Source organism: Pan troglodytes, chromosome 7 (assembly GCF_028858775.2).
Source record: "Pan troglodytes isolate AG18354 chromosome 7, NHGRI_mPanTro3-v2.0_pri, whole genome shotgun sequence".
NCBI lineage: Eukaryota > Metazoa > Chordata > Mammalia > Primates > Hominidae > Pan > Pan troglodytes.
Window position 1 is genome coordinate 14,200,768 of NC_072405.2, and position 27,742 is coordinate 14,228,509.

The 27,742-nt window shown below is 50.9% G+C and overlaps 2 long non-coding RNA genes and 1 pseudogene across 3 annotated transcripts in view; 1 reads left to right on the top strand and 2 right to left on the bottom strand.

Annotated features, from left to right (window-relative positions):
* LOC134810809 (uncharacterized) overlaps window positions 1–9,680 on the bottom strand; it is a 102,505-nt gene extending 92,825 nt beyond the window's left edge. For both annotated transcript variants that reach the window (XR_010159403.1, XR_010159402.1), the window contains exons 1-4: window positions 8,884–9,680; window positions 8,311–8,365; window positions 8,020–8,189; window positions 1,551–1,822 (exon numbers count right to left, since the gene is read on the bottom strand). This is a non-coding gene — a long non-coding RNA (uncharacterized LOC134810809). The remainder of the gene's footprint in view (window positions 1–1,550; window positions 1,823–8,019; window positions 8,190–8,310; window positions 8,366–8,883) is intronic.
* Window positions 9,681–10,006: 326 nt separating this feature from the next.
* LOC100614544 (protein-lysine N-methyltransferase EEF2KMT-like) lies at window positions 10,007–25,891 on the top strand (annotated as a pseudogene).
* LOC134810810 (uncharacterized) lies at window positions 19,413–26,079 on the bottom strand. The gene is made up of 4 exons (XR_010159404.1): window positions 25,996–26,079; window positions 21,963–24,461; window positions 21,040–21,099; window positions 19,413–19,845 (listed from the first exon to the last, which is right to left on the bottom strand). It is a non-coding gene; the product is annotated as an uncharacterized LOC134810810 (long non-coding RNA).
* Between the last annotated feature and the right edge of the window lie 1,663 nt (window positions 26,080–27,742).

Here is a 27,742-nt window from a genome sequence, read left to right on the forward strand (position 1 = left end):
GTCTGTACTCTGAGCCCATGCTGTGCTTTTCAGATAGCAACATGGGAGAATACTGCAGCCCAGAATGCAGGCTGCAGAGTTAGATCCCCAGAACATGGCAATGACCCAATGACTCAAAAGTTACTACACATTTTCTAGAAATTCCTGCATAAACTGCCCTTTAATCTGCATGCAATTAAAAGTGGGTATAAATGTGATTGCAAACTCTCTGCCGCTACTCTCTGCCTCCAGGGTAGCTCTGCCCTACAGGAGCAGTCACACGGATGTAATACTGCCTCTTCAATAAAGCTGTTTTCTTCTAAACCTCCGGCTTGCCCTTGAATTCTTTCCTGGGTAAAGACAAGAACCCTCACATGCTATTGAGAGGTGACAGCATGCTGGCAGCCCTCGAGCTCTCTCTCGGCGCCTCCTCTGCCTGGGGTCCCACTTTGGTAGCACTTGAGGAGCCCTTCAGCCCACCGCTGCACTGTGGGAGCCCCTTCCTGGGCTGGCCGAAGCTGGAGCCGGCTCCCTCAGCTTGCGGGGAGGTGTAGAGGGAGAGGCGCGGGCAGGAACCGGGGCTAGGCACAGCGCTTGCGGGCCAGCATGAGTTCCGGGTGGGCATGGGCTTACGGGGCCCCACACTCGGAGTGGCCTGCCGGCTGCACTGGGTCCGGGCAGCGGGGGGCTTAGCACCTGGGCCAGAAGCTGCTTTGCTCAATTTCTCACCAGGCCTTAGCTACTTCCCTGCAAGGCAGGGCTCAGGACATGCAGCCCGCCATGCCTGAGCCTCCCCCCAACCCGCTGTGGGCTCCTGCATGGCCTGAGCCTCCCCGATGAGTGCCGAGCCTCCCCTTTGAGCACCGCCCCCTGCTCCAGAGCACCCAGTCCCATTGAGCACCCAAGGGCTGAGGAGTGCCAGCACAGGACATGGGACTGGCAGGCAGCTCCACCTGTGGCCCCCGTGTGGGATCCACTTGGTGAAGCCAGCTGGGCTCCTGAGTCTGGTGAGGACTTTGAGAACCTTTATGTCTAGCTAAGGGATTGTAAATACACCAATTGGCACTCTGTATCTAGCTCAATGTTTGTAAACAAACCAATCAGCACCCTGTGTCTAGCTCAGGGTTTGTGAATGCACCAATCGACACTCTGTATCTAGCTAATCTAGTAGAGACTTGGAAAACTTTTGTGTCTAGCTCAGGGATTGTAAATGCACCAATCAGCACCCGTCAAAACAGACCAATCTGCTCTCTGTAAAACAGACCAATCGGCTCTCTGTAAAATGGACCAATCAGCAGGATGTGGGTGGGGCCAGATAAGGGAATAAAAGCAGGCTGCCCCAGCCAGCAGTGGCAACCCACTGGGGTCCCTTTCCACACTGTGGAAGCTTTGTTCTTTTGCTCTTTGCAATAAATCTTGCTGCTGCTCACTCTTTGGGTCCACACTGCCTTTATGAGCTGTAACACTCACCTCGAAGGTGTGCAGCTTCACTCCTGAAGCCAGCGAGACTATGAACCCACGGGAGGAACAAACAACTCCAGACACGCCACTTTAAGAGCTGTAACACTCACCTTGAAGGTCTGCAGCTTCACTCTTGAAGCCAGCGAGACCACAAAACCACCAGAAGGAAGAAACTCTGAACACATCCGAGCATCAGAAGGAACAAACTCTGGACACGCCGCCTTTAAGAACTGTGACACTCACTGGGAGGGTCTGCGGCTTCATTCTTGAAGTCAGTGAGACCAAGAACCCATCAGTTCTGGACACACTATGCTCCACTTCGGGGCTCCCCTGCCCTGCGTCAACTGCTCTCAGGCCTGGGTGGCAGAGAGAGAGACCCTATCTTAAAAAAAAGAAAGAAATGTAAGGTTAAGTGCTGCCCCCAAGCCTGAGTGGATGATCATTATACAGAGTACACGAAGATCACCAAAAAAGTCACCACAGAGGCCCCCCGCCACTGGTTCTTATTTGCCCATATCAAAAAATATGCAAGCCTGTTCATACAAAGACACATACAGATGCTCGTAGCAAAATTATTCATAATTGTCAAAAGGTGGCAACAATACAAATGCCTATCAACAACAGACGAATGGGCAAACAAGTACAGTCTACCCGTGTGATGGAACATTAATCAGCCAAAATATGGAATGAAGGGCTGATTCATGCTACAACCTGGATACACCTTGAAACCATTAGGCTAAGTGAGAGAAGCCAGACAAATATTAGATGATTCTATATATATATATATATATATATATGAAAATCCAAAGAAACAGAAAGTAGATTAATGGTTGCCAGGAGCCAGGGGTGGGGGTAGTCAGGGGGAAATAAGGGGTGACTGCTAATGGATACAGGGTTTCTTCTGGGGTAATTAAAATTTCTAAAATTGATGGTGATGATGGCTGCAGAACTCTGTGATTATATTAAAAACCACTCAATTATACACTTTATTTATTTATTTAGAGACAGGGTCTGGCTCTGTTGCCCAGGCTGGAGTGCAGTGGTGCAATCTCAACTCACTGCACCCTCCACCTCCCAGGCTCAAACCATCCTCCCACTTCAGCTTCCTGAGTAGCTGGGACTACAGACACACACCACCATGCCCAGCTAATTTTTTTGTATTTTTGGTCGAGACAGGGTTTTGCCATGTTGCTCGGGCTCATCTCAAACTCTTGGGTTCAAGTGATCCTCCCACTTCAGCCTCCCAAAGCACTGCGATTACAAGTGTGAGCCACCATGCCCGGCCAAATGATACTCTTTAAATGGGTAAATTGTATTGTATGTAAATTATCTTTCAATAAAGCTGTTATTAAAAAGCAGCTTTAAGGGCCAGACATAATGGCCATGCCTGTAATCCCAGCATTTTGAGAGGCCAAGGCAGGAGGATCACTTGATCCCAGGAGTTCAAGACCAGCCTAGACAACATGGCAAAACCTGGTCTCTACAAAAAATTTAAAAATTAGGCTTGGCATGGTGGCTCACGCCTGTAATCCCAGCACTTTGGGAGGCTGAGGTAGGTGGATCACTTGAGGTCAGGAGTTCAAGACCAGGCTGGCCAACATGGTGAAACCCTGTCACTACTAAAAATATTTTTTAAAAATTAGCCAGGCATGGTGGTGGGTGCCGAGCCTGAGGCAGAAGAATCGCTTGAAGTCGAGAGGTGGAGGTTGCAGTGAGCCGAGATTACGCCACTGCACTCCAACCTGCTGGGCGACAGAGAGAAACTCCATTTCAAAAAAAAAAAAATTAAAAATTAAAAATTAGCCATCGGTAGTGGCTCGTGTTTGTAGTCCCAGCTACTCAGGAGGCTAAAGTGGGAGGATTGCTTGAGCCCAGGAGGTTGAGGCTGCAGTGAGCCAAGATTGTGTCACTGCACTCTGGCCTCAGCAACAGAACAAGAAATTGTTTCACAATTTTAAAAACAATTAAAAAACAAGCCTAAAGAAAACACAAAAACCAATGCTAACTGTGAGACATAAATGAGGTGGTCTATTTTTTGTTAACTACCAACTAACAATTCATGGCAGAAACAAAGTTTAAATGATGCTATAGATGGGCGCTGTGGCTCACGCCAGTAATCACAACATTTTGGGAGGGTGAGGCGGGTGGATCACCTGAAGTCATGAGTTTGAGACCAGCCCGGTCAACATGGTGAAACCCCGTCTCTACCGAAAATACAAAAATTAGCCGGGCGTGGTGGCGGGTGCCTATAATCCCAGCTACTCGGGAGGCTGAGGCAGGAGAATCGCTTGAACCCCGGGGGGCGGAGGTTGCAGTGAGCCAAGATCGCACCATTGCACTCCCGCCTGGGCGACAGAGCGAAACTACGTCTCAAAAAATAAATAAATAATTAAATAAATGATGCTATAAACCTCATGTGAGGGAAGACTGCCCCAGGTACAGCTTGAAGAACCCTTGCTGTGAACAGGAGCCAAATGCGATAATTATGTTTGCAACTTGCTTCATGTTAGCTTGTTGCAACTCCAGAGTGTAACAGGTATGAGAAAACTCATGGCGTTACTGTTTAATGTTGGTGGAAATATTCACATTAAAATATAACAGTTTATCACCTAAGGTATATTTTATCCCTCAAGTGGCCTGGAACACTGTGATTATTGCACACCAATCGCACTCCCATAGCTAAGGCCTTGCCAAGGAGAAATTCCACAGTCACCTGGCCTATTTGTAAACCTGGTTTATGACGTTTTGTAACAGGATATCTTGACAGTAGCATGAGGACATTTAACGAGACAAGAACATTCCCCACTGACCAACCAGATGGTTTGAGGGAACAGGATGCTGTGCTCAGTTTAATCTTCTGCGGAACCGACCATTAGGCAGAAAATCCTTTGGGTCAATGCCTCTCACTGAATCCACTTCTCAGATTCCTGTCCACCTGCCTGCTTTGCAGTGCAGAGTAAAGTGGGCCTTCCTTGACTCTCTTCAGGGACCAACGTGCTTGAGGCCATCATGAAGACATTCATTTTTTTTTTTTTTTTGAGAGTCTCGCTCTGTCACCCAGGCTGGAATGCAGTGATGTGATCTCAGCTCCCCACTGCAACCTCTGCCTCCCAAGTTCAAGTGATTCTCCTGCCTCAGCCTCCTGAGTAGCTGGGATTGCAGGCACGCATCACCAGGCCCAGCTAATTTTTCTATTTTTTGTAGAGACAGGGTTTCACCATGTTGGCCATGCTGGTGTCGAACTCCTGACTTCAAGTGATCCACCTGCCTCGACCTCCCAAAGTGCTGGTATTACAGGTGTGAGGCAACGTGACTGGCAGAGGGCTTTCATTCTTGATGGACTGCTCCATAGCCTCAGAGACAGTCCGACTGGTTTCTTCAACCAGAGCAGAGCAGACAGGCAATTTCTGTATCCCCCAGGCCAAATATTAGACCAGCTCTTCAATGTACAGAGAGCATCACATTTCTTAGATGCTAGAAAATCTGTTGGTCTAAAATATAAATAAATAGTATTGTAGCCAGCCACAGTGGCTCACACCTATAATTCCAGAGCTTTGTGGGGCTGAGGCAGGAGGTTCATTTGAGGTCAAGAGTTCGAGACCAGCCTGGGCAACACAGCGAGACAGCCCCACCCCCACCTGCCATATCTATAAAAATTAAAATAATTAGCTGGTCATAGTAGTGTGGGCCTGTAGTCCCAACTACTTGGGAAGCTGATCTGGGTGGATCGCTTGAGCCCAGGAATTTGAGGCTGCAGTGGGCTATGACTGCATCACTGTACTCCAGCTAGACCTTGTCTCAAAAAAAAAAAAAAAAGTGTTGCAATTGACATTACTTTATCATTTGAAAAGAGGGACAGACAAGAAAGGTATTTGCCATTTACCAAGCAATTACCCAGAATCCTCATCCCATCCTACACCCACCCTTCCCCTAAAAGTGTATGTATATGTATTTATACCATAAAAAATACATCTATTTGGCTCTGGAACCAGATTGCTTGGGTTCAATTTCCTGATCTAGCATTTGCTCCTGATGACTCAGTGCAGAAAAGCTCTGTAACTCAGCTTCCCCAGCTGTAAAATGGGGAATGGCGCCTTTACTGGGCTGTCATGAGGGTAAAGGAGGTAACATGTATTTATAAAGCATTCAGAACAATTCATGATACATAGTAAGCTCTATATATTTGAACTTATTATTACTGTCAGTACGATTATCACCATCCTGCTGTTTCCAATGGGTATGCTTTCTACATTCTCTTTCTTAAAGACCTTTAAATCCTTGGTATTCTCTCCACCACCACAGAGAGCAGTGTCCTTGTAGTTTAAATTTTCAAAGACTTCATGGATCCAATAAGCATGGCATTAACTAAGGGACAGTTTTCTTTCAGTAGATTGGAATCTAAAATGGCTTTTTTATTGTTATTATTGGCCAGGCTGGTCTCGAACTCCAAACTTCAAGTGATCCCCCCCACCTCACCCTCCCAAAGTGTGCTGAGATTACAGGCATGAGCCACCACGCCCGGCCCTCATGCTCTTCTTTTATAAGGACACCAGTCATTGCATCTGCCCCCTCACCAGCAGCCGCCAATCCAGGATGACTCATCGTTACTTGATTACATCTAGAAAGACCCTATTTCCAAATAAGGTCACATTCCTGGGTACCGAGGATTAAGATTTCAAATTTCTTCCCTGACTCAACTTTTTTTTGAGTCAGCGCCTCACCCTGTCACCCAGGCTGGAGTACAGTTATGTGATTATAGCTCACTGCAGCCTCAAACTCCTGGGCTCAAGGGATCCCCTGACCTCAGCCTTCCAAGTGGCTGAGACTACAGGTGCACACCATCATGTCCAACTAAGTTTTCTGTTTTTTTGTGTTTTTTTTTTTTTTTGTACAGGTTAGGTCTCACTCTGTTGACCAGGCTGGTCTGACCTCAAGCGATTCTCTTGCCTTAGCCTCCCAAGGCACTGGGATTACAGGCATTATCCCATGCCTGGCCCTCTTTCTACATCTCAATCATTGTATCATTAGCCTGAGCTGCCCATATTCCTTATTCTGCGCATCCCTGACCAATCTCCTCCTTTAACATAACTTCCATCTCGATATCATGGGGCCTGCTGGGCACTGCAAACAGCCTAAGGAAAGTGGAAACTTTACTTAACCTTAAATCCTATTACAAAGTCCACATTGAACGTAATTTATTTTTGAATTATAAAAATGTTCTGTAAGTTGAAACATGACCTATAAAGGTCTCTACACCCTGAAGCAACGTTTTAGAAAGAAATCAATTGGTCCTTTTCTGCAGAAACCATTAACCATAGGAGAGATAAAGGAAAAACTTCAATGTACTGATTGAACTTCCATGCCCATAGCTTAACTTCTAAAAGGCAACCATTCCATACTGTTAAACTGCCTTAGGTTGTTATTGCTGTTATTAAAGAGACCCTCAAAGCCAGAAGTTGAATCTTGACTGTAGTTCTTGCATGTACACGCACACTCTTGCAACTGAAACCACTCAGATTGTCCTAATGCTGCTCCCCATAGCAACACCACCTGGAATTTTATGTTTGTTTTTAAGCATCAGTCGTAATCTTCACTTGCACCCGAACACGCCGCACCTGTGACTGCCACGTGACATTAAAAAAATACCTTCAGTGAGGCCGGGCATGGTGGCTCACGCCTGTAATCCCAGCCCTTTGGGAGGCCAAGGCTGGTTGATCATGATGTCAAGAGATTGAGACCATCGTGGCCAACATGGTAAAACCCTGCCTCTACTAAAAATACAAAAATTAGCTGGGCGTGGTGACGCGTGCCTGTAGTCCCAGCTACTTGAGAGGCTGAGGCAGGAGAATCGCTTGAGCCCGGGAGGCAGAGGTTGCAGTGAGCTGAGATCGTGCCACTGCACTCCAGCCTGGCAACAGAGGGAGACTGTCTGAAACAAAAAAATCCCTTCAGTGCCTTGATCCTTCCAGATTCAGATCCAAGAGAGATGACATTTGTCCCTCACCAGAGACTGCACACCAAGATAAAGGTTTCTTCTAGCCAGGCGCGGTGGCTCATGCCTGTAATCCCAGCATTTTGGGAGGCAGAGGCGGGTGGATCACCTGAGGTCAGGAATTTGAGACCAGCCTGGCCAACGTGTTCAAACCCTGTCTCTACTAAAAATACAAAAGTGGCCCAGCATGGTGGTTCACGCCTGTAATCCCAGCTACTCGGGAGGCTGAGGCAGGAGAATTGCTTGAACCTGGGAGGTGGAGGCTGCAGTGAGCCGAGATCCCGCCATTGCACTCCAGCCTGGGCAACAAGAGAGCAAAACTCCGTCTCCAAAAAAGAAGAAAAAAAGATTTCTTCTGTGTGCATGGCTCAGCTCTGTGGTCCGCTAGCGTCCTTCCTTAATCTGCTTCCAATCTGTGGAATCAGGAAAGACTGAACAAACCTAGATTAATATTTTAGTATAACATAATACAGTGTTACTTACTATGGCATTGACCGTATATGCCCTTTTGCTACTCGGAGGAAAGACAATTAATAGCTATTATGTGAGTTAATAAAATAAGCCCAGGATTTATGAGTGTAACTAACCTGTTCCCATTGATTTTCCGTCTCCTGCAGGCAGAGAGCTGATCAAAACAGCAAAAGCAAAGCAGTGCCCCTGGCCCAGTTCTGAAGCCAAACTTCCTTAATCACCCAGACCCATCCCTGGTTAGGACTTGCTGTGGATCCTCAGGTGACTCCATCTCAGGATACAGGGACTGAGAGGGTGTATGCAACATCTCAGAGCCAGAAATCGTTGATTCTTTCTAAAAACACAGCAATAACCACATCCCACCCTCTTGATTTAAATTAAAGTGTTTGGGGGAATAAAAGATGAACCTTTTTTTTTCTTTGTCAGATCTTGCGCTCATTTGGTTCTGGTGTGGAACAACAGCTATAAGAGAACAAGTGTATTCAATTAGAATTAATTCCCCTCTCATTCTCATAGCTGAGCAGGGCTCAAGTGTCTCTCATCTGAAAGAGATAATAAGATTTTATCTGTCTCCTCATCTACCTTCTGCAAGTATACTTAACAAATTAGCTCTCGGGACTCTTCCAAATGGAGTTTTATGAGGGATACTGAAATCTGAACTGTGTTGCTAACTGCCCTGCCTTTCAACTCAAGACACAATAACTTTGAACTAAAATAATTATGTTTTTGTTGTTTTCCACTCTGTCCCCACGTCTATATCACCACCACTCCCAATCCCACTCCGCAGGAGCTAACTCCTCCTTCCTGTCCCTGCAAGATCAAAACTCCTCCTGCAAGCCCCGCTAGCTGTCTGCTCACCTTCATGGCAGATATCGCTATTGTACTTTTATACTCATTTGTGTGATAAATACTTCAATGTCCTCTTCTTCCACGAGCCCCTGAGCCCCTGGAGGACATGGACCACACCTAGTTTTTCTCACCGTTACATCTCCGTTGTCAGGCACATGGTAGGCGCTTAATAAGTATTTGGTGAACGAATGGCTTGTTTGGTGACAGTCCAAAGGCTGGGGGACAGAGGGAAAGCTCCCTCCTTTCGGGCCCCAGACGGGTGGCGCTGATGGAGAGGAGGCTAGGATAAGCCCTCCAGGACCAAAGCGCACACCCGTAAGGCCCCTGCTAAAAAGACCTTCCTGAAGGAGGAACTGCGAGAGTGCCTACGTTAGCCCAAAGCCTGACCCGACGATCCCAGGGACTCTCGCCCTAACTGGCCCCGCCTCCCGGACCCCAAACCCGTACTCGGCCCCGCCCGAAGCTCCGGATCCTGGGGCCCGCCCCTGGCCCCGCGTCGGAAGACCATGGGCTCGCTCCTGGGCCTGCTTCAAACCCTCCGCAGGTAACGCCTGCCGAACTTGAGCCACATTCCTATCCCCTCCTCAAACCCTTCCACGTTTCCCACACCCTGGACCCCTCGCTCCGTCTCGGCCCCGCCCCAAGCCCAGCTAGGTCTCGGCCCCTGAGCCCAGCCCCGACCGGCCTCCCAGTCCCTGGGTCCCTCCCGACACCGGCCCCTCCCTAAGCTCCGCCTCCCAGGGCCCGCCTCCTGAGCGCAGCCCGCAGCCCGGACTCGGCCCCGCCTCCCGGACCCTGGGCCCCTCCCCACGTCGGCCCGTCCTAAGCTCCGCCTCCCAAAGTCCGCGCACCGCCTGGCCATGTGCCACGACACACTCAACGCCCCGCCCCGGCCCCGCCTCCTGAGACCTTCTCTAGGTCTTGCCTTAGCCCCGCCCTAAGACCTGTCTCCTGGGCTCTGCTCTGAGTCCCGCCTCCTGAACCCAATGGCGTTTATCCCCGCCCTAATGCCCGCCTCCAGGACTCTCATCCTGCCCCCACGCAAGGCACCGCCTCCAGGACGCCACCAACGTGGACGCTTCCGAAGCCCAGCTTCCAGGATCGCCCTATCCTGGCCCCGCCCCAGGACCCGCCAAGTTGGACTCTACCCAGGACCTGCCCCAATGAGGCTTATCCTGGCCCTACCCCAGGCCTCGCCCTCATGACGCTCATCCTGGCCCCACCCCAGGCCCCGCCCTCCTAACGCTCATCTTGGCCCCGCCCTAGAGTCCGTCCCCAGGACACTCCTCCTGACCCTACCCCCAGACCCCGCCCCCTCTCTACTCCCGCGCACTGCCCTGGGCCCGCCCCCTCTTCAGTCCAGGTCGGCCTTCCGCTCGGTCTCCCGGCAACACTGCGGCCCCGCCCACGTCATGGCGCCCGAGGAGAACACGGGGATCGAACTCTTGCTGCAGAGTTTCGAGCGCCGCTTCCTGGCGGCGCCCACACTGTGCTCCTTACCCTGGCAGGTGGGCGGCGGGGCGAGCGGAGAGGCCCGCGGGGCTCGCGGGAGTCCAGGGACAGACGGGATGGGTCTCCGTGCTGAAACCCCCGGCGCTCCGGCTACGTGAGTTCCTGGGCTCTCCCCAGTCAGGGCCGCGAGACCCGGTCCCCGTCCCTGGGGCCTGGACAGAGTCGCTCACACCCCTCTTGCCCCGCGAGCTGGCGGCGGAAGCTGGGGGCGTCTCCACCGCCTTGGGGGACAGACGCGCGCTCGGTGTGGGGTACAGTTCACGATCATTTTCACGACTTTTTAAAGGCAGTAATCGTTCTGGTCACTGGGATACAGCTGCCCTTGCCCATTCTAAAAAGTCAGCGCCCTCAGGCCCGCGGGTAACCACCTCTTCCTGAGCGTGGTGACCAGATCACAGGCTGTCCCTCGTGCCTCAAGTGTTCTCATCTGTATGTCGAGCACTGCACAGAATCGGCTCATGCGCTGAGGCTTTCACGCCTGTGATGGAAGAGACAGAGAAGGGGGTGGCCTCTCCTCTCCCTGGGGACCTGCCGTTCTCCGCACAGGCGCATGGCAGGCAGCAGCCTCCCTTCTGCCAGCAGAGGGGCTTAATGCACCCCGCTCCATTTGTAATTCATGTGCAGTGAGCTCACTGGGATGAGTCAGTTTGGATATATATTCCTCCCTGGGTCTGCCCCATTTTATGGGGTGTTGCTTAATCATTTGCGTTATTCCATTGACATTAAATATTTAGCACTCAGAGATCATTTCTGGTCAGGAGAAATTTGTGCATTTTTAACCCAAAATAGAAACCTTCATAAAAGCATCATAGGTCTCCATTCAATATTGACTATAATTGTTCACATGCCCACGCTGAATGCTAACTTGGGCTCACCCTCAACACCCACGAGGTGGGTACTATTATTAACACTCACATTTGACCAGAGGGATTGTTTGATTAGGGTAAAGTAGTTGAGAGTTCAGACCCAGGAGACAGCCTGCCTGCTTCGAATCCTGGCCCAATCCCTTGCCCTGTGTGACCTTGGGCAAGTGACTGCATCTCTCTGTGCTGTTGTTTTCTTATTAATAAAATGGGGGATATAATGATACCTACCTCTTAGGGTTGTTGTCAGCGTTGAGTACAAAAGCCTGTGGATCAGTGCCTGGCTCATGGTAAATGCATGTCGGTGTTAGTTAGTGTTTTTTTCAGTCTCAAAATGTTTAATAAATGCCTTCCGTGAGCCAGGCACCATGGATCAGCAGTACCCATGATAGATGAGACTCTGCTTGCATGGGAGAGCCAGAGAATAAATAAATAAATGAATAAACAAGAAAAGGCCAGATGAGAGTGGCTTTAAAGCCAATAAAACAGGGAAATGGTGAATGGAGCAACTGGGGAGAATAGTCACCAAAGTTGGGGAATCAGGGAAGCCTTCCCCAAAGAAGTGGCATTTGAACTGGGGCCTGAGTGGTGAAGCGGCCAGCCATGGGAAGGGCTTGGGGAACAGGATATGCAAAGGCCCTGTGGTGGAAACAAGCCAGCTGTGGTTGAGGAACAACAGCAAGGCAGCCAGTGTGGCTGGAGTGGAGTGAGCAGGGTGGGCAGGGGTGAGGGAGAACAGGCCAGAGAGAGGGATTAGCACCAGGCCTTGTAGGGCCTTTTATGGCATGGAAGGAGCTCTGAAGAAATGAAGTGCCTTGCCATGTGTCACATACCAGCCAAGACAGTCTGCCTAACTCGGGAGCCAAAGCTCGCTGCTGGGCTTCAGGCCCCTGTAAGAGGACAATGTAACCCAGGCTGGTATGGGCACATTCTGCATTTCCACTTAAACTCAGATGGCAAGCCCATCAAACCTTGGTGCCATGGCTGCCCTGGTAATTCCTGGCTGACCAGTCCAACCAGGCAGCTGGCCCATGACCCGGGTGGCCGCTAATGCGGCCAAGAGTCAGCCTTCTTCCTGTGACTTATCCAGGTGCACCCTGCGACATCTGAAGGTCAGGCTTTCAACCGCTGTGGCTTCCACTTCCAAGTGGCTCCACGTCCCCAGGGAGGGATCACATAGCGCTTTGCCAACACATTCTATTGCATGTTTAATGTTCCTGTGAATGCGCCCTTGAGATTTCTCTCTCTCCCCTCCACACACAGCTTAGAAGCAAAGTTAAGAGACTCATCAGATTCTGAGCTGCTGCGGGATATTTTGCAGAAAGTAAGAATCCCAGAGTCCCTGGGACTCATGACCCTGCCTCCTGAATCTCTCCGGAAGACCTGAGAGAAGAAGCACAGGTGTGCTTGTACCCTTTAAAAACAGCCCTCTTCAAAGAACAAAACCATTGAGTCAGCACTGCAGGTGGGTGTCAGCACCTCCGACATATCCTGCGCTTTCCTTTTCTAAGACTTAGACAAAGACATCAGAATATACAAAAATCTGCAAGAGGGGGGAAATCTAGGGAATGTTTTTTAAACCATCCTCAGCAAAAACAGAGATGACAGGTGCAAAACAGCTTCTAGCATTTGGTAGATGCTCAGAGACTTTCTTTTTTGCATTCATGAGGCCTGTCTTGCCCATTCCTGTCTCTTCTAGACCTAAATGGGCCCTTGCTTTGCCCAGGGTGGGGTTTGGACTCAAGTGCATCTGCATGCAGGTGAGAGCCAGGATCACCACCCGGCCCAGCCACAGGCTGACCTTGGCCTCGAGGGCCAAGTGCAGATCACCCTGCATCCTGGGTCTTCACCTTCGAAGGGCCATGGGCCCTTCTGAAAAGACAAAGCAATAGACTCCCTCCCAGAAAGAAGTGCACCAGAATACATTTTCCATACAAACTCAGGGGAGGCAGACATCCTCCACCCCCACCCACCCAGCCCATCCTAGGAGCCCCGGTGAAGAATTCCTGTGCTAGAGGTGAACCAACATTATCCACGTGGAAAAGATGCAGCCACAGCAGGGAGGACTTTCGGGGCAATACAGTAGGTCAGGGCTTTGAGCATGGACATACCTGAAGTTATCTTGCACCCTGCTCTGAGTTTCACCCTGAGCCTCACTCTCGTAGGTGGTGAAGCATGAGATGTAGGGAGAGCTGCTTTGAAACCCAGCACAAGGCTGGGTGCACTGGCTCATGCCTGTAATCCCAGGACTTTGGGAGGCTGAGGTGGACGGATCACCTAAGGTCAGGAGTTCAAGACCAGCCTAGCCAACATGGCAAAAACCCATCTCTACTAAAAATAGAAAAATTAGCTGGGCGTGGTGGTGCACGCCTATGGTCCCAGCTACTTGGGAGGCCGAGGCAGGAGAATCACTTGAATCCAGGAGGCGGAGACTGCGGTGAGCCAAGATCAGGCCACTGCACTCCAGCCTGGGCAACAGAGCGAGACTCTGTGTCAGAAAAAATGAAAAACCAGCACCAGCATGAAGAGCCTGTGTATTGTGTGGGGTACTTTGCTGCCCTTGGGCAGAATCTGCATTCCCCCCAGCCAGCAGGCGCTGCGGACTGTCTCCTCCCTCTCCCTCCAGGCTCCTGTTTTCCCACCGTCCCCACTCGTGCTGCACCAGTCCCTCTGCCCTCCTTTCCAAGTGCCAGCCCGTGGCCACCTCAGAGCTTGCACAGGCTGTTCCCACTGCCTGGAACTTGCTCATCCTGCACTTGGCTTCTCTTGGCTTTAGCTGGAGTGTCACCCTGAGCGTCCCCTCCCCTCCATCCTGTCCCCAGGGACACACGCTCCCAGAGAGCAGTTATGGAGTGGGCCTTCCCGCCTCTTCCATAGAGCCAGACAGTTGGTGACTGTCCTTACTGCAAACCCTGGTTCACACTGGCTCCCCTGGGAGGGAGGTGGTTTGGGCCCACATGCCCTGTGTTCCTGCTCAGAATGGGCATTAGAAATGCTGCCATAGCCTGTGCCACTGCAGTGGAAGCATTTTTAGGAAACGGCTTATATCTTAAGACAAACTTCAGATGCGTGGGGCCAGAACGCTGGGTCCATCTGCATCTTTGCTGAGGGATCGGGTAACCTGGAGTTTGCCCTCTGCTGTGTTGGCTTGAAGCTCATAGGAGACTTAAGACGGGCTCTCGAGCAACCAACATTGTCCTTTGCTGTAGACTGTGAAGCATCCTGTGTGTGTGAAGCACCCACGTCAGTCAAGTATGCCCGGTGCTTTCCCTCAGAACTCATCAAAAAGGTCAGTAATGGGCAGTGTCCACCCAGTAGCCGGACAGCATAGCCACCTGCGTGCTGGAGCCCCCGTCGTTCCCAGGCCCTGGGCCTACTTTGCAAACCCCAGCATGGCAGGGCCCTCCCCAGGCAACTGGCTGCAGATGTGTGTGACCCATGGGAGACAGTGCAGGGCGGGAAGAAGGGGAGGCCAGCGTCTCTCCCTCACTCTGCCTCCTGGGGTTTCCACAGCAGCTGCTTCTCTGGGGCCCCAGCTCCTAGCATACTGATTCTCATTCCTACCAGGCTGGTGTAGCCCACAGCACTGGAACCCTCACTCACACTCTCTGTCCTGCCCGCCGAAGGGTTTGGAGTTTCCTGCTCTTGTCCATCTCTGGGTTGCCCCACGGGCCCCTGTTGGAAGATTTAGCTCTTGCCATACCTTTGGAACTAGTTCCTCTGGTGAATTCTCTGCATTGATCCTGCTGGAATGAGCTCTTTCCTCACTGATACAGGATAGATTTTATTTTTTACTTATTTATTGATTTATTTATTTATTTATTTTTTGAGACAGAGTCTCACTGTGTTGCCCAGGCTGGATTACCGTGGCACAATCTCGGTCCCTGAAACCTCTGCCTCCTGGGTTCAAGCAGTTCTCGTGCCTAGCCTTCTAAGAAGCTGGGACTACAGGCACACGCCACCATGTCTGGCTAGTTTTTGTATTTTTAGTAGAGACAGAGTTTCACCATGTTGGCCAGGCTCGTCTCGAACTCCTGACCTCAGGTGATCCGCCTGCCTCAGCCTCCCAAAGTGCTGGGATTACAGGCATGAGCCACCGCACCTGGCCTAGGATGGATTTTAAAGATGGGCCCAAACATGCAGGGTTTGACATGAGGATGTCGAGAGGCCATTCCTTAGTAGGCAGTAGCAGACCTGCTGAGTGAAAGGGCCACACTTTTAACAAATAAACAATCCCCTGCTTCTCCAATACCTGCTTTCTCCCTAGTCCTCCCCAAAACGGTGCATCTCTGGTCACCAGCAGGTCTGTCCTGTGCCACTAGGAGAGAGCAGCAGTCACCCAGTGTACCCTGCTGCTGCCCTGAGCATCGTAGGACGGGGCCAGCTGTGGAGAAGCAGCCTGCTGACAGCCACAGCCTGCAGCATGGGCCGCCCTCACAGTTCTGCCTGGGCTCACTTAAAATCACCTTTTGTTTTCCTCCTCTCTGTGTTTGATCCAAACACAGAGCCCTCTGTCATGGTCATGTGGCAGCTCTCACGGAATCCTTGTCTCCTGTCCTAGACTACACCTAACCCTACCCTCTCAACACCTCTTGTTGAAGGCCCTCCCGTCCAGGTTTCCCTACCAAGTGGAATTATTTCTTTTTAGAGACAAGGTCTCTGTTGCCCAGGCTGTCCTCGAACTCCTGGGCTCAAGCAGTCCTCCCATGTCAGCCTCTAGCGTAGCTGGGGCTATTCAGCACACACCACCATGCCCAACAAAGTGAATATTTTATATGCAAGCTGGCCGGTATTACACCATTCCATCCCAAATCTCCCCTGCAAACTTGGTGAAAATCATCTGGCCATTTTTACAGATTAGAACGAAAGCAAACAAGCTCTCTCTCTGTCTGCCCCCAGCACGAGGCTGTCCACATGGAGCCTTTGGACGAGCTGTACGAGGCGCTGGCGGAGACCCTGATGGCCAAGGAGTCCACCCAGGGCCACCGGAGCTATTTGTTGGTATGAGAAGGGCACCCTCCTCCCCCTCACAGCCCAGATACCCTTCCTGCACAGACAAAGTGAAAACTTGGGTGTGGGTTCAAATCCTGACTCACCCATTCTGCAGTCTTAGACAGGAGGTCCGTTAACCTTCTTTAGCCTCAGTTTCCCTGTCTGTAAATCAAGCACTTCAACAACAATAGCATGTCTCGTGGGGTTGTTGGGCATTTGTCCAATAGGTAACACACACTACCTGCTTCACAAGGACGTGGTGCCCAGTCCTCAAAGAATACTTGACAGAGCCAGGCGCAGTGGCTCACACTTGTAATCCCAGCACTTTGGGAGGCTGAGGCGGGTGGATCCGAGGTCAGGAGTTCGAGACCAGCCTGGCCAATATGGTGAAACCGTGTCTCTACTAAAAATACAAAAATTGGGCTGGGCTTGGTGGCTCATGCCTGTAATCCCAGCACTTTGGGAGGCTGAGGTGGGTGGATCACCTGAGGTCAGGAGTTTGAGACCAGCCTGGCCAACATGGTGCAACTCCATCTTTACTAAAAATACAAAAATTAGCGGGGTGTGGCAGTGGGCACCTGTAATCCCAGCTACTCGGGAGGCTGAGGCAGGAGAATCTCTTGAACCCGGGAGGTGGGGGTTGTAGTGAGCCGAGATCATGCCATTGCACTACAGCCTGGGCAACAAGAACGAAACTCTGTCTCAAAAAAAAGTACAAAAATTAGCCGGACATGGTGGCGCACGCCTGTAGTCGCAGCTACTTGGGCAGCTGAGGCAGGAGAATTGCTTGAACCCAGGAGGTGGAGGTTGCAGTGAGCCAAGATCATGCCACTGATTCCAGCCTGGGTGACAGAGCTCAAAAAAAAATAAGATAAAACATAGATACAGAAAACCACAAAGGAAAAACATAGCATACTGAATCATCACAAGGCAGCCACCCCTTCATAGCCACACCTGGCCCCTGGCCACCACTGACCTGTGCTCCATCACCAGAATTCTGTCGTCTCAGGAATGTTGGATAAATGGAATCCTGTGTGGCCTGAGATGAGTGTCTTTCACGCCGCATGACACCCTTGAGGCCCGTGCAAGCTGTTGGCATGTCAACAGTTAGCTGCTTCTCATTGCTGAGTGGCAATTGGTCCTGTCATGGTTTATTTGGCCATGTGGTGGATGGCTATTTGTCTTCTAAGCCACTTGCCTTCTGATTGCTGGACTGACTCTCTCGCCCTCTCTTGGTGCAGCCCTTGGGAGGCTCGGTCACACTCTCCGAAAACATGGCCATCATCTCCCACGGCACCACAGGCCTGGTCACATGGGATGCCGCCCTCTATGTTGCAGAATGGGCCATTGAGAACCCGGCAGCCTTCACTCACAGGTGACCTTGGGGCTCAGGGCAGGGCACCAAGGCAGGCTTACCCTGGTGCAGTCGCAGACACGGTCCCCTTTCCTCTCACTAGGTCTGTCTTAGAGCTTGGCAGTGGCACTGGCCTCACAGACCTGGCCATCTGCAAGATATGCCACCCCCGGGCATACATCTTCAGCGACTGTCACAGCCCGGTCCTCGAGCAGCTCCAAGGAAATGTGCTTCTCAATGGCCTCTCATTAGAGGCAGACATCAATGCCAACTTACACAGCCCTAGGTTGACAATGGCCCAGCTGGACTGGGACGTAGTGACGGTCCATCAGCGCTCTGCCTTCTAGCTAGATGTTGTCATTGCAGCAGGTAATGCCCAGCCCTGAGCACCCTATGCAGGCGGTATCCTTGCAGCTCTACCCAGCTCTTGGCTCTGGGAAAAGGGAACAATGGACGCTGTAGAGCATGGACATGATGGGGCTTCCAGAAGAGTTACTCTGGGCCTCCAGGGTGATATCAAAGGACAGGGGTGCCTCTTAAGGTGACCTTCAAGCCACAGCCCTCTTGTTGGAGACTGGCATACTCCCATTACAGTCGTCACCACATGGCTGTGTCCCAGAGCCATGCCCTGTGTCCTTCAGAGACCACAGGAGGAAAACAACCACTTCTGGGATGAGGCCAGGGCCCTTGAGAGAAGGTGGTGTTTGGCTGGGCCACTGAAAACCCCTCACCCCTGACAGCACACTCGGTCCCCTCTCTGGTGGAACAGAGCTCTGCCTGTGGTCCTGGGTCCCAGCCCTGAAACCCACAGGTCCAGTGGTGGCCAGGGACACAAGCCCACCCCTGCAAGCCAGCAGACCAATCGGCAGACACCTGAAACACGAAGTTCACGGCAGGGTCAGGCCTTCTGTCATTCAAAGCCCTCTAGATAGGCCGAGAACCAGAGCTGGTTTTGTAAGGAACACCAGTGAGTCTGGAGATTTTTTTCTTTTGCTTCGGTCTTTTGCAGCTTTCTCTACTAAAGGTTCTCCTTTTTCACCCAAGTAATTGCCTTTCCATCTAATGGCCCAAATGGTCAAGTGGCATCTAATAGTCTCATGTGACCGCTGCCTCTCTGGCCTCGCCCTGCTGCTAAGGTCAGCATGACCTGGAACTGTCCGCTGGTCCCTTTCAGTAACCTGAAGCTTTCACCGTAGATGTGCTGTATTGCCCAGAAGCCATTGTGTCGCTGGTTGGGGTCCTGCAGAGGCTGGCTGCCTGCCGGGAGCACCAGCGGGCTCCTGAGGTCTATGTGGCCTTCGCTGTCCGCAACCGAGAGACGTGCCAGCTGTTCACCACCGAGCTAGGTGAGCCCCCATGCTCACCCGGGCCTGCATGTCCCTGAGCTGTCCCTGCAGGACTCCAGTGGAAGTGAAAGAACTGGGCACCAGGGAAAAGCTAGGATGCCCCACACTCCCACACCATGCAGGGAACTCGGGCAGAGGCCGGTGAGCAGGGTGGGCTTGGGGCGTGGGGGGCTTGCGGCAGGAGGAGGGCACCTCAGCACAGGGAGGGAAGGTCTGAGCACAGCAGCCCTACTATGTGCTTCAGAGCAGGGTTCCCTAAGCCCTTGGGCCTCGGTTTCCTCATCTATAAAATGGAGGTGGCAGGAGGGGCTGTCGGGGTCAGGGCTGGACACAGCTGTGGCCTGCAGGACGCTGGAGCACAGGCTGTACAGGCGGATCCACCACGCCACTGTCCTGAGAACCCAGTTGATGGAAGACGAGCAGGGTGACTGTAAAGAAGGGGAACTGGCCCCGTAGTGGGCCAGCCACTGTCCTCAGACCTGACATTTGTCAGCCCCCAGCACCTGTGAGGGTGTGCTGTCATTGTCCCGTCTCACCGACAAAGACAGTGGGACACACAGAGGCCAAGCGACCCCCGACCCCCTCCCAAAGCCACTGCCCTCCCACACCTGGGCAACAGTGGCCCCAACCCCAGGCCCAGCCCTCCTGCAGGAAGGAAGAGGACTGAATGGAGGGTGTGGCAGGCTGAAAGGACGTGGCCTCCTGAAACCCCTTGGTAAAGGGCCTCTGGGGCCACCTGGCAGGGAGGGGCTGGCACAACAGGAAGTAGCCTCCTCCCGGGAGTTAAGCCAGAGCCCAAGTCCTGTCCCCAAGTGGCCTCCAGAGCCACCTTTTCAGAAAAAGTACATCATGCCCACGCCTGTTCCCCCTGCTTAAGGCCCTGCCTCCTCCCTGAGCCTCCTGCTGGCCTCTCACCTAGAAGCGGGGGTAGTCCTCGGCCCTCCAGCCAGGGGGTGCAGACCTGGATGTGCTGGAAATGCTTCTGGTGGATGAGACGGCTGTAATACTCCCTCAGAGGCCCTTTGCCTTCACAGAGAAGAGCAGACACTGCCATGGACCCGTCTCTGTCCCTGCCACGTGGCCCCAGGCCCAAGACACTCCCCCAGGAGGGATCCTTTTCCCAGAAGCTCCACCCCTCGGCAGCTCCAGTCAGGCCCCATCTGGGCCCTTCCGGAAGCAACCCAGGAGCCCCGAGACCTGCAGGGGTGTGTGCACCCTGACCCCTGATGCATAGCCCTACAGCTGCAGCCAGCTGGCCTCGGGCTGCAAACATGGCTGGGTAAGCACTGGCCTGGCACCTGACCGCCCACTGGGTGGACCCAGCCTTCTGTCTGTGTTGTGCACAGGGGACACGAGGACTCCCCCTGCCCTGCCGCAGCCCCCAGAGCACATGGTGTGGGTTCCAAGCCACCCCTGCCCTGCCACAGCCTCCAGAGCACATGGCGCGCTTTCCAAACCACTCCTGGGAGCCTAGAGGCCAAAGGAGGGAGGAGAGCAGGACCAGCAGCTGGCCCAGACCCCGCCTCTTCCTACACCGCTTCCGCTTTTCTCCCTCCTCACTGAGTCATCTTGAAAGGGCTCAGCAGCAGTAACTGTGGGACAGGGGCTCTTCCATTTGAAAAATTAAAAGAGGCTTGGTTAAGGCACCAATGACATGGCTGGGCACAGTGGTTCATATTTATAATGTCAGCATATTGGGAGGCCAAGGCGGGTGGATCACTTGAGGTCAGGAGTTCAAGACCAGCCTGGCCAACGTGGTGAAACCCTGTTTCTACTAAAAATACAAAAATAAGCTGGGTGTGGTGGGCACCTGTAGTCCCAGCTACTCGGGAGGCTGAGGCATGAGAATTGCTTGAATGTAAGAGGCGGAGGTTGCAGTGAGCTGAGATCGCACCACTGCACCCCAACCTGGGCGACAGAGACTTTGTCTCAAAAAAAAAAAAAAGACACCAATGACGTAACAACAAAAAAAAAGATGCTTGGAAACTACTGAAAAAGTAGAAAGCTTGGTATCTACAGATTCACATCTGGGCTCCCTGCCCTGCTGTGAAACCCTCTGAGCCTCAGTTTCCCGCATGTAAAGCAGTATAAGACCCTATGGCAGAGAGCTGCAGTGAGGATTAAGGAGACAAGATCGTGGGAAGCACAGGGTGAAGGCTGCGTGCCCCTCCCCCTCTGCCATCCCCCAACCAAACAGACACCCAGGGTCCCAGGCAGTACCTGCTATCACACAGACAAGAGAATGAAGGTTGTGTCCGTGAAGAGTCAGTTGTTCAAACTCTGTGTTTAAAAAAAGAAACAATTCTACATGGAATTTCTGATAGAATTTTTTTTTTTTTTTTCTGACAGACTCTCGCTCTTTCACCCAGGCTGGAGCATGATCTCAGCTCACTGCAACCTCTGCCTCCCGGGTTCAAGTAATTCTCGTGCATCAGCCTCCTAAGTAGCTGGAATTACAGGTGCCCACCACCATACCTAGCTAATTTTTGTATTTTTAGTAGAGACAGTTTTCGCCGTGTTGGCCAGGTTGGTCTCGAACTCCTGACCTCAGGTGATCTGCCTGCCTCAGCCTCCCAGAGTTCTAGGATTACAGGTGTGAGCCACCATCCCCATTCAGAAAAAAATTTTTAGATAAACAATAGCCAGAGTCACCTGGTCAGGTGGAGAAAGTGCACTGCCCTGGCAGGGAGGCCCCCAGCCTCTGTGAGATACTCTCCTGGAGGGGGCATTTCAGCCTGAGGGCCTGGTCACTCAATGACCCAAATGGGGATTCAGGGAGGCCCACCTCCACCACCCCTACTGTCCCCAGGCTGCCCCACCCAGTAGCCCGGGACAGGAACATGTTGCAGGCCAGGCAAGCAGCTCACAGCTCAGTGGCCCCGACAAGCCCAGAGCTCCTCACCACAGCCACACACCTACTTTCTAAAGCTGCCAGCAAGATAGAGAAGTCTTCGTCCTCTATGAGAAGAGAATTGAATGTCAGGGGCCTGTTTCTAGACAGCACTCTTCCAGCTCACACGCCCTCCCCTTCTCAATGAGACCGTGGCGGGGTGGGGGCATCCAGGACTGGCAGGGGTAAGGAGAACACAGGTTGGCCAGGTGCCTGTCACACCAGCCCCAAGCGCCCCAGGGGTCGTGCAGACCTGTCCAGGTGTGCTGCTGACCAGCAGGGCTGGCCGCTCATGGAGACGCATCACCAGCCTGCTCCCAGCATCCTGCTCCGTGAAGGCCGACTGCTCCATGGCTGGGTCCTTAGGTTCTGAGCTGAAGGAGGAGAAAAAAACCCTGTGAGAGGCCACAGAGCAGGCCCAGGACCCAGAACGGGCATCTCCTGCCATGGCAAGGCCTGCAGGCTCCCAAAGGTTGGGGTGCCCAGCTGCATCAGCAGCACCAGGCCACCCCTGCCAATCGAGGCCTGGGCTTGCTTTCTCTAATATTGTTGCTGGGTGCTAAGGTTACAACAGCAAACAAGACTGACTCATTCCTTTTCTCCACGGGACTTACTGTGTTATCATCCCCTGGACTCAAGATGAGGGTGCTAGGACGCCCTCCCACACCACCCCAGCTTACCCAGGGGCACACCTCAGGGTATGTGGACCTGCACAAAAGTCCCTTCCTTAGCCCCATGAGACACCCCAGGGGACACACAGGTCCACAGATCCTGCCACAGGCCTGGGAACCCATTGGCAGGAGAGTAAGACAGTGCAGGGGTCCACAAACATTTCTTAAGGGGCCAGAGAGTAAATACTTCAGGCTTTGAGGGCCACAGGTTCTCTTTTGCAAAACGCAATTCTGCTATTGTAGCTCAAAGGCGGCTATAGACAACTCAGAAGTTAATGAGTGCGTTGTGTCCCAGTGAAACTTGATTTACAAAAGCAGGAGACTGGCCTGTAGCCTTAGTTTGCCAACCCCTGGATGAGTGGGTTCCCAGGTCTGCAGTGAGAAGGGGAGAGGCCAGGGCAGTGGCGAGCAGGAGAGAAGGCAGCTGAGGGTGGGAGGCCTACCAGGCCCTGAACAGAGAGTGCGTGCTGCCCAGCTTCATGAAGAGCCGGTGCTGCAGGTCCAGAGGTGCCTCTTTAAAGAAAGATGCCGGCTTGTCGTAGACGGTCACAGCCCTGCAGTGAAATCATGGCAGGGCTATTGCATTAGTCCAGCGTGGAGGCTACTTTCTGCTCAAACCACTCATTTGGGTCCCGTGCCCAATGTCACCCATCCTCAGCAAAACAACCTTTATTTCCTTCTTCCTGGTTTCCAGAAAGTTCCCCTAAAGCCCTGAGGAATCAACGAATGAAGGGGGCTTTTTACAAACAGGAAACTTAAGTGGAGTGCCAATACACAACATGGATTGCACCAGGCTAGGTCTAAGATAAAACCAGACTGTGGACAACAGGCCAGATAAGACCCACATGGCTCTGCACTGCCTGGGTCTCTTATTGTGTGGAGGAATGTCTAAGTCTGTTGCTCCTGTGGGTGCAGCTAAAGCACGAACCAGGAGTCTTCATCCTTAGAAAGCAGTTAGACAGACATCTGAGAACCAATCCCAAACTGCAGCCTTCCAAAGAAACTTCTGGAACCTTCTGAAATGCAACTTATTACTGCCAGAGGGTCTTTGATGAGAGTCTACTCTCCACCATTTGTCTTCAAAGAGAATACCCACATATTCTCTTTCCGTGGAAAGGTAAGTTATTGGAGTTTATGTAGTCTGGTATATTAATTGAGAGCTTTACTTCAAAGAATGTCACGTTTACGGTTCAGTCTCACAGACTGGGTTAAAAAGGCAGTGTTGACTATTGAGTTGTAAATTACTATGATGATCATTATTATTGAAGCAAGCTGGGAGAAATGAGCATTATCTTACAATATCTGCATTTTAGTGAACCTGAAGGAAGAGTGTATTTGCTGGAATTACAGAAGCCTGAGAACCACAGGGGAATTCTCACTGCAAGGTATTCAGGGTCAAAAGCTGATTCTATTTTGCATGCTCAATCCTTCGACAATTTATTTTTATTTCTTTCTTTATTTTTTGAGACAGGGTCTCACTCTGTCGCCCAGGCTGGAAGGCCTTGGTGCAATCTCAGCTCACTGCAACCTCGCCTCCCGGATTCAAGTGATTCTCCTGCCTCAGCCTCCCACGTGACTGGGATTACAGGTGCTCGCCACCATGCCTGGCTGATTCTTGTACTTTTAGTAGAGACGGGGTTTTGCCATGTTGCCCAGGCTGGTCTTGAACTCCTGACCTCAAGTGATCCGCCTGCCTCAGTGCCTAAAGTGCTAGGATTATAGGCGTGAGCCACTGCACCTGGCCTAATTTAACAGAATTTAACTGAGCAAAGAATGATTCACAAATCAGACTCAAAAATTAGACACAGAATCAAAATAGGTTCAGAGCAGCTCTGCGCTACTGCGTAGTCAGAGAAAATTGCTGAAGAGAAAAAGGAAAATGATGTACAGAAAAGGCAGTGAGGTAGAGAAGCAGCCAGTTTGGTTACACCTCAGCATTTACCTTATTTGAATGTGGTTTGAACAGCTGGCGGCCTGTGATCAGCCAAAACTCTCTGATTGGTATATGAATACGAATATTTACTACCCATTCTTCTGAGCATCTAGGTGTTTTCTATTCACACATTCATTAGGTGTCAGGTCTGTAAAGCAAAAATAAAATTCTAAGGCCCCCCCCAACCATCTGAATAGACTTCCCCCTCAGCCAAGACTGTTTTAAAATTTAACCTGAGAGACTATTTCAGGCATTGCCGGGAAGTCGGGGTCAAATATGCCTCATGATACCTGTCAGGCATTAATATCAACGCAGACTTTAAGTCTGATAAGAAACATTTTACAATCTCATTTCTAAATGCACTTCCTAAAGTGAGGTATTGTTCACTTGGAATATTCCACTGTGATTTTAAATCATCTTTAGTAAGATTTTGACAGTTTTGTAAGCGTTTGCTGCTTCCAGGGACTCATATTTATCCATGTAAATGTAGGCATAGCTGGAAGGTGGAGTGTATTCAGCTCTTCCGAAATTAAGGGTTTCATTTTACATTGAATCTTGCCTTTGGCTCTCAGATCCCCTTGATCAACTTTGTCAATGATTTTCCCTACTAAGCATGTGAGAAAAAGAAACAAAGGTGACAGAATACAAAAATTCCTGCGAATTTCCAAAAGCCAAAGTTCACACTCCACCGCAATTTTGCCATTTACTGCCAGTTCCTGTCTGACCCAATCAGACATCTGAGGTCTCTAACTGGATCCAGGCTAGTTAATTCTTGGATCCAATCTGATCCTGGACCCAGTCCAGTTTCTGTCACAACTTCTGAATACAGTTTGGATAAACAATTTGCTCAAACAAACTCAGATAGCTCAAATCATAAATCAGCGGGGCTTCAGAATCTGAGAGAGAATTGAGCAGTAATCCCCAGTTGTGAGACAGCAATGGACACAGTGGGCAGGCGAGTACTGAAACTCCCTCTGCAAAAATTCTAACAGTGAGAAAATTTAACCACCCCACATCTTGCCTGTACCCTTCAAACTGCCCTTCATTCTTCCTGGGCATGGGCCAAGCTAACTTTGGGAGACTTTTAGTTTATAGTTTAAATGATAATAGCTCTTCTCCAAAGCTCAACCACATTTGTAAAGCTGATGACAGACCACCAGGGTAAGAGAATGGGAGGAGCCTGATTTCTGCTAAGGTGTAGACATAAATGATTACCTGCCATTATTCTGTAGGTCACAAGACATGGAACTTCCCCAGTGACTCCTGCAAATCACATCACTATTGTAGAACCCATGATCAGCCTTTTCGGATGTCTTATCAGGTTTTTGCTTGTCTGCTGACTGATGGCTCCACCCAGACCTGCCAACCACTCCCGCGGCCCCATCCAGAAGTGGCTCAGCGTGCATGAGGACCATCTCCAACATCCCTGTGATTGTACCCCCAACCAACCAGCAGCAAGAACCTATTGCATAGTCACCTCCCCTCTCTTTCCCCAACTATCATTGAAAAAGTCTGGCTTCCAAACTTTCGGGGAGACTGATTTGGGTAATAATAAAACTCCAGTCTTCTGTTCAGCCAGCTCTGCATTAATTAAGCTCTTTCTCTATTGCAATTTTCCTGTCTTGATAAATTGTCTCTATCTGGGCAGGGGGCAAAATGAACCCTTAGGGTGGTTACAGTACCTTGCTGGGTCACTCGATATTCCTGGAGGGTCACGGGAAGCGCTATGTGAATCCCACTTCTGATATTGTAAGATTCTTTCCAGGGCCTGAAAGCTTAAGGGGGTGAGCAACTCTTCCCTTCTCAGGCCCAGCCCCAAGGCACAAGGCCGCTTGCATCAGCAGAATGTGTGAGCAGATGCACCAGCAAGATAGCAAAAGCAGGAAGAGAGCCAGCCGGAAGACAAGTACCTCTGAAGATGGAGAAAGAGGCCATCTGGGTACAATGTTGCAGTTACGTCAGACCAGGACACTTCCTGTTTACAGGAGACTATAAAACCTTTGCCCCATCCTCACTTGGGGCTGACACCGTTTTAGGCCTCAGCCCGCCAGCACCTAGGCGCTCATTAAAACAGCATGTTGCTCCACACTGTCATGTTGTCTGTTGGCGCGCTCTCGAGGTTCAAACCGATACAAGAACCTTACAATACCATCTGATAAAAGAAAAACTTTAGACAAATTAAATTTGACAGAGTTTAATTGAGCAAAAAACAACTGGAGAATCAGGTACCCCTAGAACCAGAGTAGGTTCAGAGCAACGCCTAGTTTTTAAAAAAATGTTTAACATTTATGAAAATTCTTCAACTTTAGCCTTCAAAATTTATAATGAACTGTTACTTCAGTTACCATCTTTATAAACTTTGAAGAGGTCTTTACTTTTTAAAATTTATTTATTTATCCTTACATAACATGCTCTTCTGATTTAAGTGTAGCTTTTTACCATCTCCTGCATCTTTTGTTTCCATTAAGTTGGTTTTGGTTTGCATTTTTCATGGTGATGACTTTCCTGAAATGTGTGATGACCTCTTGATACGGAAGGCAGAAAGAAATTATTTAGGCAGATAGTGATGGTAAAAGAGTCCTCGACAAGGCTTCCCTTCTGACAAAAAGCAGCCCAAGAAATTGTTCTTTTCTAACAAAGAGCAGCCTGAAGAAATCGAGCTGCAAATATATACAAGCAAGCTGGAAGCTTGCACGGGTGAATGACGGCAGCTGTGCCACGAGGAAAAGGCTACCTGGGGCCAGGCATGTTCAACATGGAGGCTCCATCCTCTCTTTTCTTTGTCACCATGTGTACAGTAAAGAAACAGGCAACATGGCACTCGCCAGGTAGAGAACCATCTGCATAATAAAAGATTAGGGTGGGCAGCCACCTTTTCACACCCAGTAAAATGGCACACCTGGTCCAACCAATCTTTCATGCCATATGTAAAACAGACACCACCTTCTCAAGCTCATCTATAAAACGCTCTGCATTTCACCATGGAAGTGGAAACCCATTCAGGACCCCTCTCTCTGCAGCAGAGAGAGCTCTTCTCTTTCTGTCGCCTATTAAACTTCCGCCTTAAGCTCACTCTTGGTGTATCTGTGTCCTAGTTTTCCATGGCCGTGAGACAACAAATCTCGGGTATTTACCCCAGAATATGATGCCGCTTCACTTTGACCATCTATTCATATTTTAGAGAAAAACCTAAACAAGCAAGGCTGGGTTTGTTGAAGGCTGGCTTCACAGAAGGCTCACCAGTTAGCCAGCCTTCTTCCTGAGGGACTTCCAATGGCTGTACTCTTCGGCTTCTCCAGAAAGGAGCATGGGAGCAGTCCATGAGAGGTTGAAGACCTGCCATTCAGTGTGTGGATCTTCCCTCATTTCCCATCCTCTCTTCTCCTGGTCTATACTGGGACTGCTATCCCTGAGCTCAGAGCCTTGGGA